At 36.8% G+C, this 19,449-nt stretch overlaps 1 protein-coding gene across 2 annotated transcripts in view; it reads left to right on the top strand.

Moving 5' to 3' along the window:
• Positions 1-19,449, top strand: part of Prip (prip) — a 55,798-nt gene that overhangs the window by 13,907 nt on the left and 22,442 nt on the right. The window contains exon 1 of one of the 2 annotated variants that reach the window (XM_069498331.1): positions 14,412-14,434. The exons of the other annotated variant lie outside the window; for it this stretch is intronic. The gene's annotated coding sequence lies outside the window, so the exon portion shown is untranslated. Of the gene's footprint in view, positions 1-14,411; positions 14,435-19,449 lie in introns of those variants that run through there. 2 annotated transcript variants of the gene reach the window in all.

The raw sequence follows: 19,449 nt of genomic DNA, 5'->3' as shown, positions 1-19,449 counted from the left end.
TCTGGGTAGGTGTAATGCGTACAAATGACTCCTCACACGACATTTTAACTTTATGTGTCAAATTTCATGTTAAAAGTACGATTTTAGTCCTTATCTTAAATGTGAACCGAACTTTTGACATGACCGTTGACCCAATGAGTTAAAATGGCCCGTGAAAACTGAAAAGTCATTTTGTTCGGACTATAGTTCTATTAAATATAGCTAGTTGAAAACATAGTATTATAATTTCATTAACATTAGCATAGCCATAAAGCCTTTACTTCTTCTAACCTTGACACAGCGAAAGGAACCAGTTCTTGTCGTACCTATCTGCTGCAAAAATATAGATGTGTAAATAACGATTGAATCATGAATCAATTTTAATACGAAATCGTCGGTCTGTAGGTCTGTCTGTTCCTTCTCACGGGACATTCGTTTAAACGATTAGAGATACCTTGCACCTCGGAGGGCCACAATGGCTAGTCTTCTTACCGGAAAATCAAATACAGTACCCAGCAGAAAATATTGTACATCGATCTTTAGAAAGAGATAGCGGTTTTGTAGAGCGCTTTCTCTGTCGTTGAGACCGACAAAACGTCACATAGGTATGAGTGACAGAGACAACGCTCTACGATTTCTACGAAGCCGAAACCTCTTTCTAAGTCGATTGTACAATATTTCCTGCCGACTACTGCACTTAGTTTCCACGGGGAAAAAATCTATTCGGACGAAGTCGCAGGCATCATTTTGTATAAATAGTTAATATAAACCAAGACCAAGACCACGATAATTTATTTGCTTGACTGTTAGGTACAAATCATAAAAACCTATAGGTATGTAGGTAGGTACGTACTACATAGATAGGTCATTCCTTCCTACATACATAGGAAGCTGTCACAATTTAAGTAGTATGGCACTGGTCACCAAATTATACAGAAAAGTGGATTGTAGGCCGCAAACATAATTTTTGTTCGAAATGACCCATCTACATAGTAGGTAGGACATGAGGTCGTTGCTTGAAACCATTAGACAACTTTTTGTGTGAGGTAGAAGCATGGATAGGAGTTAAATACAAAGTTATCTCATCGTAATTTGTCAGTTGTTTTTTATTAAGATTATTATTATCATGCGTTTTTGTGTTACTTACTCATTTTTAATAAATTTAAGTACCTATCTACTTAGTCTTAATGAAACTGTGTATAGGTAACATATTTTAAATCAAAATAAATTAGATATTTTGGATTAAAATATTTAAGTATTATGTTTAGTATAAATCCATACCTCTGTAAGCCTAATCAGTAATCGCGGTCAAAGCCTCCCACCAAAAAAGATCAGATCTCAATTTAGAAATCTACATATTACCTATATTGTAAAGAAGAATATCTTTTACTTGTTTGTAATCGATGAACTCTGAAACTACTGAACCGATTTTAATAATTCTTTCACCATGAGAAGCTACTCTATCTAGAAGTAGATAACGCAGGCTTTATATAATATTATGTAAGTACATATATACTTACTGTAGGCGATTATTTTCACCTAAGCGAATTAGCTAGTCGGGAATGGGACTAAACCAAAAGCTGTTTTGTAGTAATAAATATTGTAAAATATTATGCAAACACAAACAATTTTAGTCCGAACGAAAATAATATTATGCAGCTAGTCTTCTTTTCTTGATACAAATCCGTGCGAGCTTGATTTTTATAAAAATGTATTAATTAATTAGCATTACCTGCTTAGTCAGATTAAATTCTGCGTCAAGAGTTTCTTAATTCTAGCAACGTATGTATGGAAATTCCAGCTGACGTCACTAAAAACATTTTATTTTATTGTTAGAAGTTAGAACTACACTTTTGTATCTTTGTTATTATCTATTGTTTTATTCGTTATAACTTAAGTCTGAGGTATGAGCTCTACATTATGTAAGTATCTACTTACCTAAGTAGGTAGTACGTGGTAAGTACATATAATATTTTATATATATTTTTAGCGAGCGAGCAGGCGGGTCCTGATGTTAAGTGATACCTAAGTGAAATAGTGCGACTACCGAAAGCCCTATTCAAAGCGTAAAAGTACTTTTCAATCCTTAAATGTATCTACCACTAATTCAGATTGCCCTTCAGTAAGAAGATCCAGCAAGAAACTCGGCCGTTACTCTATTAAAAGATTTTATATACATATAACTATTTTATGCCTATAAAAGCCTAACTGCAGCCTATACGCATTGCTGAAGAGAGTTGCGAGTCAAATCCACGCTCTTTTTTCATTTATATGATTTTGTCAGGAATTTCCTTATTTGTGAGAGCATAGGTACATACCTATACCTACATTCAAAAGATTTATAAACTTAAGTAAACACGTCTTAAATTGATTTTTTTAAATAGATTACAAAAGCTTACACTCATTCCCACAAACGACTTTCTTTCTTAGCTTATCTTTTTAAACATATTATCATGTCAGTAAACCTTGAGGTGACAGATTCAGCTTCCACCAACAGGTATGTGGAGTGCGGACTAATAACCAGTTCGCTCAGGTAAATGGTCCTCCCGTGGATCTGATCCTTCTACTGGACTCAGACTAGCTAAATACTTCTTAAGTACAACTCAAATTGACACATATTTAGGTAGGTCGTGGAAGAAGATTAGTCGTATGTCATGTAAACTTTCCGATTTTTCCTAGATCGACCACACAATCCGATATCTTTCTTTGGATCTTTTTTCACTATAGGTACCTATATCCAATTCGATCCTCTATTAAGATAATTGAAACCTCTTGTTTCTCTAATGAATAAATAGTTAAGGTTAATAATTTTTAAAGAAACCGAGAATGTAAAGGAGTATTGGCGACTTTTGCCGCAAAACCAAACCAGTCGAATTTTCCTTGATCGCACTAGAGTGAGCCGACTAGAGTTGGCTGCGGCAGTTAAGGATAAATCGTGCTGGGTAAAATTTTCTATGCCCTTGCATCACTGCAAATAGAGAAAGAGAGAGGGAGAGAGAGAGAGATCAAAATAAGTATACTTAAATATTTCTTTATTAATATGTAGGTCAGTTACAAGAATGTAAAATACAATTTGCCTACGTCTTAGTACCTACTGCGTATCTAATAAATCCAACAGTATGACTACTGGAATAACGTTAAAAAGTAGGTAGGTATCTTATCATGTGTACCAAACAAACACTGAGATCAGTATGTCATGATAACCCGCTCAATGCAATTATTTGTCTTTATTAGATACACATCAGGAGGCATAGTACCTACTTGTACCTAGTGCCTACGTAAAAAAGCGTGAATTTCTTATACCTATCTTAGTACCTTCCTACGTGTCTACTCGATAACGTGATAACAGATAACGTAACGTAACGTAGGTATAGTACGCGACAGGTCGAGATGACAATCGGGGAGGGAACGCCCCGCACACTCGCACAGCCCTCGCGCTAACCCGGTGCGGGCGAGCGCGGGTAACGTGTAGGTATGCCGGGCGTCCGCGTCCCTCCGCCTCAAACCCCGATTGCCATCTCAACCTGTCGCGGATTGTACCTACACACTTATTAATTGTGACTTCACTTAATTATAAGTTAAGTAAATCTTAAATTCTAACAGTAGGTAGGTATATTGTGAAAATTATTGTTTGTGTGTTCATCCGATTGAATCGTAAGTTTGTACAGTTGTTATAATTTGTACCTATTTTAAACATACGTCAAGCATTAGCCTAACCGTAACCCTAAGAAGAATCAGGTTTTAGTTTTTGCATAAAATAATATTAGGAATTGTTCCTTGCTGATGATCACTGTTGACCCTGTTACAAAATGTATAATATAATCAAGTAATCCCGCAAATTGCTATTGCGCTGGAACCATGTCTCATTAAAATGACGAAATGACGTCATTTTGACGTATATTTAAGTAAAAATATACCATCAGCTCGAAACTTCAGTCAAGTGCTGACGTCACTAACATGGCGGCCACGCGCATTAGCAATTTGCGGGACTTACAGCTACTTATGTCTATTTTAAAATGAAACATAAACATGTCAGCGTGTTGAATACACGAGTATTACCGAGTTTATATATCGCTCTTGAACCAATTACATAATAACGATTTATTTTTTACGCGCCTACCAGATACGACTATAATTATTGAAGCGTACTACATTAAACTACCTCTATCTCTGTAAAACGTTCAACAACAAAAACCCATTAAAGTTACCATAGCCCTACTCTTTCTAACATCCATTATAAGAGCAAGAGATTTGAAAGATTTTTTTAGGGTTCCGTAACCGAAGGGTGCCGATAGGACCCTGTCCGTATGTCTGTCAGCGGGATGTAAGTAGTATGTCATTGCCATGAACCGTTATAGATAGAGACACAGATAACCTTGATAAGCCAAATCCATCCTCACCACCTGGGTGTCTGGTGCATTTCGATCACCCGTTGTGCCAGATCCTTTTTTCCACGCACATGCAAACTGTGGAATCAACTCCCTTCGGCGGTGTTCCCATTAGATTACAACATGGGGTTATTCAAGGGGCGGACCAATAAATTCCTGAAAGGCCGGCAGCAACGCATTGGTAGTTCCTCTGGTACTGCAAATGTTCTTGGACGGCGGTAATCCCTTAACATCAGGTGACCCGCCTGCTCATTTGCTCCCCATTTTTATTGAAAATAAACTAAGCTGATTCCTAGTTCCATGGGTAGAGAGTTCAAATTTTCCCAGAGTGAGTAGGTATTTCTATTGCGAATTTCAAAATGACCGCCATCACGAATTAAAAAATACTTGTACGGAACCCTTCGTGTGCTATTCCGACTCGCACTTGACCGATTTTTTTCATAAAATCACCTCGTCATGCGAACCCGCGCCACCGCGCCCCGCGGCCTGTAGCCCCATGGCTGTACCTTCTCAATTCTCGGTATACAATTACATTCAACGTCAAACCACGAGCGGTTGATGCGATGCTAATACCTACTCGATCCTCCAAAAATAGAGATAATTAATGCCCATGCCAGTGGTTTTTTTCCCCGAAGCAAGTTTCGGCGTTTTGTGGACCATTGTTCCAAGACTTCCAAGTATTTAGATCGCGCCAGAATGTATCATAACATAATTCATAACACTTATTTAGTAATAATCGGTCATTATATTTTTTAAATTGCCAACACGCAAGTGCACTTTTATAAATTAAAATGCTCTTTCCTGTTAGGTTTTACTTCGACATTTTCAGGGTGCGACAGTTTCAAGTTAAAAAATAAATAAAATGGTCAATTGGTTTTACGTTACACATTGTCTTTAAACAACTAAGTACCAGATTTTGAACCCATAATTCAGCGCACACCTATTCAAATAAATATTTTTAACTGCAGTGCAACTGAATGGTTGCAGGTAGGTAGGTACGTCTATAGGTCGAATGTGGCGCAGAGCGAAATCATCTATGATCCCGACTCTCTCTCTACGATGACACTCTAGGATTAGTCTTCAGTCCTACCCCTAGAGTGTCTTTGTACAGCGCGATGCCAGAAGCTCGAAGCAGACGTCGACGAGTTGCCAAATGAAGAGGCGTACCTACTAATTAAATAGGACAGAATTAATGTATAGAGCTGCAAAAATACTTTTGAGTGTTTCTTATTTGCACCAAAATTAGTTTTGCCCGGTTAAGAAGTCTGACTGTAACAAAACCATTATAAATTATCTTTCAATTAAGGACTTCTATCTTTTGACTGATTGAAAATTTATAGAGCAAATTCCCAGAAATACAGACAAAAAATAGTTGAAATGGAACAAGACCTAACCGTTGCCGAGAACAAGGACACAAATGATGCATGACGAACGAATGTCTTTTTTCTAAAATATTAATTTAACTTACCTAGTTAATCAAAATCTTTTAATAGGTATAATATACTTACCCCTACTTTATTCTAATAATACCTACTATTGTTATTACTCCGTACTCTCTCGTAATATTCGTAGATTATTATAATATTATCATCATTATCATCAACCGATAGACGTCCACTGCTGGGCATAGGTCTCTTATAGGGACTTTCACAGGCCACCGTCTTGCGCCGCCTGAATCCAGCGGCTCCCTGCGACTCGTCTGATGTCGTCCGTCCACCTAGTGGGGGGTCTTCCAACACTGCGTCTTCCGGTGCGGTTATATTATATAGTACCTATAGTGATTTGTATTATTACATAATATTATGTACATAACATTAGCAAGCGTCATAATTTAGCTATAAATTCTTACCTCCATGGTAGGTACGTCTACACTTATCGATGCGGGTTCAAATCCGATCGTTCCACAACGGAGCTAGTATATTTATGTTTCAAAACATGTTTTAACTTATTTAAATTTAAATCGATTGCTGCACAGTAAAAATCAATTGCTGCACGTACCAAAGATCATTATTTGAGAACGGCTCGAGTGCTCGACCGTTTTTGTTACAATTTACTGATGCCCGCGAAGATTTAGGTTTTTGAAAATCCCATGGGTATTCTTTGATTTTCCGGGATAAAAAGTAGCCTATGTCACTCTCCGGTCTTTAAATATACCCATGCAAAAAATCACGTTGATCCGTTGCTCCGTTGCGACGTGATTAAAGGACAAACCAATAAACCAACAAACAAACACTTTCGCCATAATTTCGCATTATAATATGGTTAGTGATGTTCTTAATAATTATTATTATCAGGACAAGGTTTAGTATGATTTATATAGTAATTAGATAAGGCTAGCTTTAAGTTTTATTGTATTAAAAAAAAAAAAAAAAAAAAAAAAAAAAAAAAAAAAAAAAAAAAAAAAAAAAAAAAAAAAAAAAGGTTTAGTATGAAAAACAATTTTTGGAAAATCTTCATTAGTAGGCCTAAACAGGTTTCTAGTATTCAATAGATATTCTTCTTCTTCTTCGGTTTCTTCTTCTTCTTCCTTACCTTATCCCACGCTAAACGAAAAAATACAAAATCTGCACAAAATGTCTTCTTCCACTCACTTCTGTCATCCGTCAACGTATAATCCGAACTTTTTACACGCATATCCTCTTTCTCGCAATCCATCAACCTTTTCTTTGGTTGTCCTCTCTCCTCTTCTTTTCCTCGAATAGATATTGATATGTATATCAACGATACCTAACCGTGATAACTGTAGATACCTTACCGTAGAAGTCTTAATAATTATATTGTCAATCGAAAAACCGTTCATTTGCAAAATGATGTTTCTCAGATGTTAGATGTGCGTGTCGGCAGAAGGTTACACTTCGAAGACATTTCGTGTCACCGCGTACCAGTTCCTTGTTCAACCTTCTATTTTCTACTCAGTGGACTCAATCGAGGCAAAAAGCTGGGTTGATAATATTAGTGTCGTGGTGTGGTGTGGCACTAGTGAGTGTTCATACAATATGTGGTGTGTCGTGTAGCGCCGTGGCGCGTTTTTGGATCATTTATAGTCTGCGCATTGTAGTGTGAATACATCTCAAATGTTTCAGAATCATCTGATACCGACAGTGATTTCAATGAAGATATTAAACTTGTGTTTGCAAGTCTTTTAAAAAAAACCGGCCAATTGTGAGACCGGCTCGCGCAATGAGGATTCCGTACTACAGTCGTATTTTTTCGACATTTTGCATGATAATTCAAAAACTATGGATGCCTAAAAATAAACAAAAAATTGATTTAGAATGCACAGATGAAGACCTTTCATATGATACCCCATTTGATATGTTATCTTACTTAGAAAATTGAAAATACTAATTTTTCGTTCATGACCACAATTTAATTTTTTTTGTGTGTTGTAACCACAAATTCACGATTTTTGGATTTTTCCCCAAATGTCAGCCATAAGACCTACCTTCCTGCCAAATTTCATGATTCTAGGTCAACGGGAAGTGCCCTGTAGGTTTCTTGACAGACAGACAGACAGACAGACAACAAAGTGATCCTATAAGGGTTCCGTTTTTTCTTTTGAGGTACGGAACCCTAAAAAGGAGAAACTATTGGTATATGGTACCTAGTGGTACATTTCACTGTCTTGTCAGAAAGTGATGAGAAAGATGATGAAAGATTATTATTATTGTTTTTGCAATTTCTTCCCAAACCGCATTCCTGATGGATTGGTCTTTATAATCTTTGAATTTAGTGTCATATAGTACCTACTACCTATTTATTGCCAAACCAACTCTATAAGTTCATCGGACATTTTTACAGAGTAGAATCACAGGCAAAAGATGGCCATATCTGTCGCGGTAACGCGTTGTATACCTACTTAATAAAGCAATTGCTTAAATATGCTATTCATTCATATATTAGGTCTTTATTAGGTATTGTAATGAGCAGTAGGTAAGAGGCATGACGGTCATGGATTGCTATCTCGAGCAAACCTTATAAGTTCAATAATAAAAATACAAGGTCAAATTTGACCTTAGTCCATAAGTATTTGCCTATCTGTATATTTTAATTCCATTAAGTAGGTACCTATTCCATAACTTCCTTGGTTAGTGAAATATGGCAAATACTAGCATACTGAAAGTTATTTAGAATAGCCATGCTAAGTAATATTACTTTTACGAATGTAGATTTACTCCATTTTAATCACCTGGCCCTGGGTGATCAAAGGTATAAATTATTCAGCTTGGTTCTTCAATCTACCTGCTTCCTCATTTTGATAAACAGAACTTATAGTACCTATACTTACTTATGAACAGAACTAAGGACCAAAACAAAAAATAATGTCTAAAAAGCTTACCCCCTTAAGCTACCGTTTAGTTTTCGGAAAATTCAGATCTTGATCATTTGTTTTTTACAATAAAACTTAAAGCTAGCCTTATCTAATTACAAATCATGCCCGCGGGGAATGGTGCCAAGAATACTGGCTGCATTTCCGCGCTGAACAGCCAGGCTGATCCGTTGCGCAAAAAATGAGCGCAGTTGAGGCTATTAATCGCGGTGAAATGTCTCGTAATTTTATTTTTGCACTAAGATTCCATGGCCTCAGGGACTCCACGGCAAACGGAACAAAAATGTAACTCGATAAGAGAGGACATACTTGCGCGGCTTGCCGTTTTCAGCTGTTTCTGCTGCGGCTCCCGGTCTTGATGCTGTCTCCCTGATATGATACGGGGCCTATGTGTATACGCAAGTTGCGTCCCACATTAGCGCCCGTCCCTGTTCCCAGGGAACCTGAGCTTGAATTGATTGTACCTACAATTGGAGTTAACAGCAGGCGAGTCAACTGAGAAATGCTAGGTAGTTTTAATTAATAAAAATGGGAGTGTTGAAGCTATTAAGGGCACTCCCGTAATATTTGCATGCCCACGTCGAATCGAAAAGCAAATTAGACATGAAATATTATCATTCTACTAGTGGAGACGGGCGCACCTTACCCAAGGGAAGCCGGCTATTACCTTATTGCCATTTGTGTCTACTGTCCATTACTTACCGTCCCGAATAGACTTGAGAATTGCAGCAATTCGCTAAACGGCTAACACCAATAATCCTGTTGTCAACTTCTCACGGCCTACTACTTTTTTAGGGTTTCGTTGTAAACTAGAAACCCTTATAATTTCATCCAGTCCGTCTGTCCGTCTGTGTGTTTGTGTATCAATAACTATTTTAAAATAGACTATAAGAAAAGAACCGTAGAGACTAATGTTGAAATTAAGTAGGTAGGTACTAGGTAGGACATACAAATATACAAAACTGTTCCCCTACGCTGCAAGGCGTACAGTACGCGGCAGAAAATATTGTACATCGACTTTTAGAAAGAGATAGCGGTTTCGTAGAGCGTTGTCTCTGTCGTTGAGACCGACAAAACGTCACATAGGTATGAGTGACAGAGACAACGCTCTACAAAGTCGAAATGTCATTCTAAAGGTCGATGTACAATATTTTTTGCTGCAACGTTGTCGATGTCTTGCCGGCTACTGTACTTATCTATTAAAATTTTGAAAAAAAGAAATCAGGATAGTTAACTTATTAATTAACTTCTGAAAAAGAAAACTGAGAGTCGAAATAATGTTTTGGTTTACCCCCTCGAGTGATACCCCGTTAAATCGATATTTTAAAATCAATATTAGCTTTCTTAGAAAGTTTTTGGTAAAATAATGACAGCCAAATTTTTTAGCAATCAACATGGCTACAGAACCCTATCTTGTGTGTCTTCTGGCACGTACTTGACCAGTTTTTATAGACATACCTAATACCTATTTAAACGAGTCAATCATGATTGATTGAAATCATATTGTTGTCGACAACCGACCAGGAACCGGACCAAGGACTTCGTTTTTAGGGTTCTGTAGCAAAACAAGGAAGTCCTATAGTTTCGTCCAACCCGTCTAACCATCACGTAGGTATCTAACGCGTACGTTAACAATAATTTTAACCAATGATTGCTATTCTGTATGGTTATTTTAGGAAACTCGATTGAAACTACACTTTTTTAAATAATTAACGTGAATTTTTTAAACTAGGTACATCGAATAATATACACTAACCGAAGTTATTGGCGTCACTTTTTCAGTACTTACTATTGAAAAGAGCTTCCTTTTGCATCTTTGGAGGATCATGCGTTTCCGCGGATTATGCGGCTGTGTGCGGTTGCCTTTAAAACCTAAGAGCCGAATTGCCTATGAAGTATAGGTAGATACCTAATTTTGTATTACCATTAAAATCTAAAAAATTATGTTAACCCGCCTGTTTTGAAGAATTGCATTAATTTATCTACTTATTACATAATTATATTATGAACGATTTATATATTTATGTAGCTAGCTAAGTAGATGGATAGGTACTTAATGATTTTAAGCTTATTTCGTGGTTTAACGACATATTTTAATGTAGGTATATAACGGGTACATACCACGTTGTATTGTTTTAATTAAAAACAAAAATTAATCGTGGTATGTACCCGTTATATACGTTAAAACAGACAGGTACTTGGTTTGAATATAACCAGTAAAAACTGCAATAATATTTCTGGAAAATAATATAGGTAGGTACTTACCTATTTACTACCACGGAAGTGGTGCTTATACTAGGTACAATGACAGGCGACAGCGGCACGCGATAATTACATGTATTTTTATTACAAATGGAAAATGTTTCTAGACTTTACCATGCCTCCATGCAAATATAGGTGTAGGATAATTAGTAATTATAGGTACTAAGCCAGGAACGTGACGAGATTCACGTAGGTACTACATATTTGTCGCTTTACGCAAACAATTCTACCTATAACGATTCTATAAACATTTAATCCTTTTAGCCTACTCATGACGTACTTATCTAAACCTAAGTACCTGAAAGTATCGATTAAATATTTATCAGGGCCTTCTTTTAATGTTTACCTTCAAGCTAGCGATGTTTTCAGTTTCATAAATTAGGCAGATAGCATTTTGCACACGCAGTACAGAATATAAATACTTACCTACTAGAGATTGTTTAAATTTTATATTTAAAATAGTTTATAGACGTGACTAATTTGCCTACCCCATTGTTAACTAAATTAAAATCAAAACAGTCAAAAACAGAGAGAGTCACAACTCACAAACAAATTTTACACTTCATTGCCGAAATGCTCAAAGATTTGCTAAAATACAATTGAAAACACCAATATTCATAAAAAAATTAATTTAATTCAGACAAGCACAATTTAATTCAAATTGTGATTACGAACACATGCCAATACCAAGACGTGTGAAACATCGTCCACTTTACCACATACCTACCTACTACACAATAGGATAGGAAGATTTCTGGAGGTTCATTCCTCGAAAATGCTCGAAATCACCAGTCTGACGTAGATACCTGGGGTGCTGGTGGCAATTTTGGTATATAATTTGCTCATTGTTCGTGTTGGGCACTAGGAACTTATAGTATGCGACAGTTCTCGATGGAAATCGGGGTAGGGACGCCCTGCAAACCCGCACAGGGATAGCGCGGGTGACGTGCGGGTATGTGGGGCAGCCCCCCGCCTCATACCCCGATTGCCATCTCGACCAGTCGCGTACTATACCTAGGTAGAGTTAATACTTTTAATAATTATTTAGAATACTTAGGCTGAGTTAATAGCTTTAATAAGCTTGTGAACAATGTAAACTACTATAGATGGCAAGATTAGGTGACGCTGACTGACTTTGAAATAATAGCCTTCAAAATGGTAAAAAATTAAAGTTGTCCTATATATCATTCGCTCGTGTCTGTTAACTAGTTAATTATGTTAATTTAAGTACATCCAAATAAGAAAATATAAAAAGAAAAATCCTGACTCAGTGACTGACTCATCAGTGCCCAGCCTAAACCTTTGGACCTATGAAGCTGAAATGCACAGAGGTTCCCTTTATAATGTAGACAAGGTGTCGGAGGTCGGATTGAGGAATGAGGTCGGATTTTGTGATATTCCCCCGGGGACACAGAATTTAGAGGATTTATTTCACCAAGTAACCAAGTGCCACATGCGAATGTATGATTTAGTACGACATATTCATTTATATTATGTTTAACTAGCGGATAACCGGTGCGTGCTATTACGCTAAAAAAACCGGCCAAGTGCGAATCAGACTCGCGCATTGAGGGTTCCGTACTACAATCGTATTTTATCGACATTTTGCACGATGAATCAAAAACTACTAAGGTACTAGATCTCGTTCAAACCAATTATCGGTGGAAGTTTGGATGGTAATGCACATCATAGATTTTTTTAGTTTTACCATTCTCTTATTTTAGAAGTTACAGGGGGGACGACACACATTTTATCACTTTGGAAGTGTCTCTCGCGCAAAATATTCAGTTTACAAAAAAAATATATTAGAAACCTCAATATCATTTTTGAAGACCTATCCATAGGTCATAAAAACTTTTGAGTTTCAGTTCTAAGTATGGGGAACCCCAAAAAATATTGTTTTTTTTTTATATTTTTGTGTGAAAACCTTAATGCGGTTCACAGAATAGGTACATCTACTTACCAAGTTTCAACAGCTCTTATAGTTTCGGAAAAAGTGACATACGGACGGACAGACAAACATGACGAATCTATAAGGGTTCCGTTTTTTGCCATTCGGCTACGGAACCCTACAAAAGACTTTGCCTGATGCATTGTTTTAGTGTTCTTAAATCATCTTTGCATTATGGCCTTTCTAATGAAACTGGTTTGGGGCACATCGGTTGGATGGTTTTAAAGTTTAGATACATTGGACATATAAACATTTGATGTGTTTTATATATTAGGAGGATTAGTTAAAACTATTAAACGGTGCGAAAATGCTATGCCAGTAGGTAGTATGTACATTTTAGGGGTTTCTAATCTAAATGAATGCTCCCTGCGTTCATTAGGTACTTAGACGTCTAAAGTACCTAGTTATTATTTGAAAAATTTCCTAAAGACTACCTATATTAAATTAAAAAGGTACCTAATAGACGCAAACAAATGAAAGAATTGTTTTTTTCATATTTCATTTAGTTATTAAGTAATTAATAATGTAGATAATTATGTTGATATGTCAGAAGTTAAATTGTGGTGTTTTTTTGTAATTCTTATAATGAAAACTCAACTGCTGGCACGCGAGTAGATGATATATACTAATGGGCAGATTACACCTACCGAGTACAGTGGCGAGTCAGTGTCCTCGGCCGAGTACTCGGTTGGTATAAACACTTTAACGAGTGCAATTTCTCAGCAACAGCACTGTCTCGGCCAAGTGACATTTTACTGTCTCGCTTCACTACTCGGTAGGTGTAATCTGCCCATTAGGTAGAATTCCTACCATCAACACCATAACTGATTTTAGTTCTCCCTTTTAGGTGAGCTTTTGAGATATGATGCTCATTCCATGAATATAATATTGTAGGTACTTAAGTAATTGTTTTACTTGTAATAAATAATACTTATTTCATGAATCAGATGAAGCATGTAAGTATTACTTATAGGAAACTAGATGATACCCGCGACTTCATCCGCGTGGATTTATATTTATGAAAATCCTGTGGGAATTCTTAAATTTTCCGGGATAAAAAGTAGCCTATGTCCTTCCCCGGGATGCAAACTATATCTGTACCAAATTTCGTTAAAATCGGTTGAACGGTTGAGCCGTGAAAAGCTAGCAGACAGACAGACAGACACACTTTCGCATTTATAATATTAGTATGGATATTTATCACCGTATCAGTATTCGGTACGTATATAACTATGCAGCATTTTTTTGTTTAAATAAGGCGAGAAACTACCTAGGTATAATGATTTCACAATCGTTTTCTTATAATCCGTAATTGCAAATAAGGTCATCACGCTCATTATAGAGTGACGAAGGCTGATGTGGAAAAATTATGGTTATCGTCCCTAAGGGCGGATTTCTTTAGTATCATTGAAATCCCCTAGAGCGTTGCATGGGCATTCGTTTGTTGCAATAGCATTTAACGTACGGTCTATTGGTGATTGTGATTGTTTTATTAATGTGGGCCCGGCTCTAATTTTCTCCAAGGTGGGTATCTATCAGATTATTATTAATAGCTGTAGGTGCTCAATGCTCATGTACATAATTAGGTAGGTATGTAAGAAAATCCAGCATTATAATTAATATTCTCAGATCATTGCACGAATATTTATAGGGAATGTATTTAGAACTATGTGTATGTTTATATTAACTGAGTAAAGTGTCCTAAAATATTATCATCATCATCGCGTGCCCTCATCGAAATTAAGTTTGACTTGACGGTCATCAAATGAAACTATTTTAATTTTGGGCACATTTGGGTAACTAAGCCCTGTCTACCAATGATTACCGCTGCTGCCTAGCTATGTAATAATAGTCAAGTCAAAGTCAAAGTCAAATGATTCAAAATAGGCAATAAATTACTCTTTTTGATAGTCAGATGTTGGATTTCTACAATATAGTGGTGATAGTTATTACGCAAACTTAAAACTAAAGCTACGAGGGTTCCAAACGCGCCCAGGTCTGAGAAGAGCCCACAACAAACTCAGCCGGGTATATTAATTAAATTAATAATTTCGTACATTAATTATTTTTATAAATAAAGAGATGAGTAATCAGAAAACGATCTTATGATCTGAGCCAATCATGAAACAAACGAAGTCCCAAATTCCAAGAGTAGACCACAGCGCTTACTCGGCCTTCATGATTCGGTCAAAAATCATGTTATCATGTTGTAAAATATTATAAAATAAATCTTGATTAGTAGATATATATGTACCTAGTTAGATTATTGTAATCTGTACCTACATCATATTATCTGTGTACCTAACGCCAAAACCAAAAGACGCCATGACGCCACCGCGCTAAACTTCAAAGAGATTATAAAATTAACTTTTCCCCAAACAATTTTCTTTTAGATAAAATTTTATCGTGACAAGAAAAATTAGACAATATGAATTAGGGCGTGTGCCGCTTAATCAAAATTGTATGTTTAAATTGGTTTACAACCACTCGTACCTAATCTGAATAAGTACCTATCTGTGATTTAGCTGATAAATTAACTTATCTAAATTACAAGTCTATATGATGTAGGTACATATGTCATACATGTAGTTTAGAGCTTAGATTAAGGATTTATATTAGACTAGCTATGCCCGCGACTTCCTCCGCGTGAACTACCTACACTAATTTCAAACCTCTGTTTTACTCCTTTAGGGATTGAATTTTTAAAAATCCTTTCTTAACGGATATCTGCGTCATAATAGCTATCTGCATACCAAATTTCAGCATGATTCGTCCAGTAGTTTAACTTTGAGCTATGCATAGAATAGATCAGTTAGTCAGCTTTTCCTTTGATAAACTTATATAGATTTAGAGGCATAGATTCTATGACGTAGGACATAAATTAGTTTGAAAATGAAATTTTCCCAAGATGCCACCAACTTCAATGTCAGTCACAGTCAGTGACTTAAGAAGTAAAGATGACCTGATAACCAATCTTATTAAAATCATCCATCAAAATATATTATCTTATCGTGACTTAATAAACTTCGTCAATGGAGAGTGCAAGTGCAGCGGTGCATGTCTAATGCCTTCTTCAAATTTGAAGTAAGTAGGTAGGTACTATCTATGTAGGATGGAATAGGCATGTTGCAGATTGAATTATACCTAAGTTGCTATAAGTTACAGTAGCTGACAGGAAATATTGTACCTACGTTTAGAAAGAGAATTCGGCTTCGTAGAGCGTTGTCTCTGTCACTCATACCTATGACGTTTTGTCGGTCTCAACAACAGAGACAACGCTGTACAAAACCGCTTTTTCTTTCTAAAGGTCGATGTATACCTAATAAATAGTTCCTATCGGATACCGTACTAGAGCGACTATTAGGATTTTAAAAATCTCGTGGAAACTGCGATTTTCCCGAATAAAAAGAAGCTTATGTCGCTTTTCAGTTCTTTAACTACATCCATGCAAAAATCACGTCGATCCGTTGTTCCGTTGCGGCATAATTTGAAGAACAAACCATATACACCTGGAGAGTGACCACAGGCTACTTTTTATCTCGGAAAATGAAAGAGTTCTCACGAGATATTTGAAAACCTGAGTCCACGCAGACAAACTCGCCGGCAACAGCTTGAAACCTATACCTACTTAGATATAGGAACTCTTTGATTTTCCGAGATAACCGTTCATGTCTCATGAACAGTAGAATTGGCACGACAGCTAAATATTTCCACGTTACGGTTACGATCGGCCCAAGGCTCGCTGCAAACGATACACAAATCGTAAAGCCGCGCTAATGCGTGTGTTACGAGTTACGACCTCTTTTGATGCCACTGAAGTCATTTTAGTGATGGGAACGATTGGACATCCTCATGATAACAAGTAGGATCAAATATCATACTATCATGTACCTACCATTCGCGATAGGATCATCCCTACTAGGAGATGATCAAAAGAGCCATGAGAGAGTGACATAATGGACACATCCCTTAAAATAAGACAAAGATTAGCGCTGAAAGCTTGTGACTCTCAAGCCTCAATGCGAAATTTTCCCCCGACCTTTAAACAACAACATCCATAAGTCCTGTAAAAACAGGCGTGTACAGCTGGTCGTTTGCGTAAAAGCTGCAACAATCATTACTACAGTGTCAATCGTTGTAATTGGCCGAATTTATGGCATTCTTGCTGCAAAAATGCAATTCATATTGAGAGAATAAAGACCAAGCTGAGCCAAGATTTCAGGGGCTGTCAAACTAGGGCGGTAGATTTTTTTTGTTTTTCAAATAGGGTTCTGGGTTCCGACCTTTTTGAGCCTAAACGGTGTTAGACTGGTAGAACCCCAGTGCACTGCCATTACAGCAGCGAGCTTGACAAGTTATGAATAAGTATGACGCATCACGCAACTGAAGCTTCTTATTGCGTGTCAGAGCGTATTGATTGCGTGTATGTACACAATGTATAATGATGGTTTTTTTATGCTAATGCATTATTATCAATCGAACCAAGCGTAGACAATAGTCCATTTTCCATCACTAATGTTAACGTCAGACTTAATCTTAACAAACGTAGTCACGCAGATGCCATCCAATATAACTAAATTACTATCTTCGCGTGAACCTATTAATCAATGGCGTTCAACACTGTGCAAACACAATATGAACTCGTCTCATTCTACTAAGCATTACCTACCTAAATATTTTTAGGTAAAGTAGCCTAGCGGTCCTAGGCGCCCTCGAAAAGCTGCTAAAAGCTATTCAAATTTCAAAATCAGCAAACGTTTTACTTTTTAATATAATTTGATATTTAAATGAATATAGACTACACCCTACACCCATTATATTTACCTCAGTATGTACCCAGCGGAAATAACGATATTGTCAGTGTTCGTGAACCTTTTTCCAAGCTATTATTACGTCATTATCAAGCATAGTAACAGGCATATAACACCAACGAAATATTACCTACAACAACAATGCATTAGTCAAATTAGATTCCGGATATTCCGCTTGGCGCATATTATTATTTGATTGTATTGTAGTAGGTATAAGTCCCGCAAATTGCTAATGGGCGTGGACATGGGCATCGGCACTAGACTGAAGTTGCGAGCTGATAGTATATTTTTACTTATATAAACTGACGTCAAATGACGTCAAAATGACGTCATTTCGATGTTAATGAGACATGGTACCAGCTGCGCAATAGCAATTTGCGGGACTTTTAACTACTTCTAGTAACCATAAACACAGTAAATACGCATACTACGCTATTTACTGATTCATAGTATTTTTATGGTAGAAATAAAAGCTCTGATTCATACATAATATCTACACTAATTCTGTTTGCTGATGGATTTGTACACGTTTGCCCAAAACAAGGAGTGTAATGTACTTACCTATTCAGGATACATTTGGGTATATTATGTAATTAAAATATCACTTGCTTTAACGGTGAAGGAAAACATCGTGAGGAAACCTGCATGCCTGAGAGTTCTCCATAATGTTCTCAAAGGTGTGTGAAGTTTGCCAATCCGCACTTGGCCAGCGTGGTAGACTATGGCCAAAACCCTTCTCCCTCTGAGAGGAGACCCGTGCTCTGTAGTGAGCCGGCGATGGGTTGATCATGATGATGATGATATGCTAAGGAGTTCGAGAAAAATGTAAATGCTACATCTGTCCTATGTAATAAACCGTTCTATCCTGTGACAAGAGGCTCGCAGGAGGCAGAGGTAGCAATGAGGCTTGAGAGGGCAACAATCGATCAAGTACCTATACAAAATAATTAAAAATATAAATGGTAGAAAATGTCCAGGTTTCGACAAAATCAGGGCGGCTGACATAAAAGGTGTCGGCAAAGAAATAACGCCGGTATTGACCCATCTCATTAACACCTGTATTGATACCTCTACCTACCCAGATGCCCTTAAAATTGGTATTATTCGGCCTATATATAAAGGGGGATGTCATAAGAATTTTAACAACTATCGACCTATAACTATTTTGTCGTGTATTGATAAGGTAATAGAAAAATATATCGGCGACAAAATTAAAAACTTCTTAGAGGATAATAGTATTATCAACAAAAAACAATTTGGCTTTCAAAAAAATCGAAATACTTCTCAACTTCTATGTCAGTTTACCAATGAAATCAACGAGTACATGAATGATAAGAAGCATGTGCTCGTGGTTTTCATTGACTTTAGTAAAGCGTTTGATATGCTGGTATTTGAAACGCTATATTCTAAACTAGAGAAATGTGGAATACAGGGATCCCTCCTAGAATGGTTCAGAAATTATCATCAAAATAGATTAACCTATGTCAAAATAGATAATACGATTAGTGACAGCACACGTACGACCAAAGGAACAGCTCAGGGTTCGATTCTTGGTCCTACCGAATATCTAATGTACGTAAATGAGATGTGTAATCTGTTCAATGAGGGATCCGTGTATCAATTCGCAGATGACACATGCCTCATAGTAGCAAATAGAGACCTGCAGGCGGCCGAGCGATTGATGCAAGCTAACTTTGATACCTTATGTAAATGGGCGCATGATGTTGG

The sequence above is a fragment of the Maniola hyperantus genome, chromosome 4 (assembly GCF_902806685.2).
Source record: "Maniola hyperantus chromosome 4, iAphHyp1.2, whole genome shotgun sequence".
In the NCBI taxonomy this organism is placed as follows: domain Eukaryota; kingdom Metazoa; phylum Arthropoda; class Insecta; order Lepidoptera; family Nymphalidae; genus Maniola; species Maniola hyperantus.
Note: the sequence above shows the minus strand (reverse complement) of the source record. Positions and strands in the feature narration are given on the sequence as shown.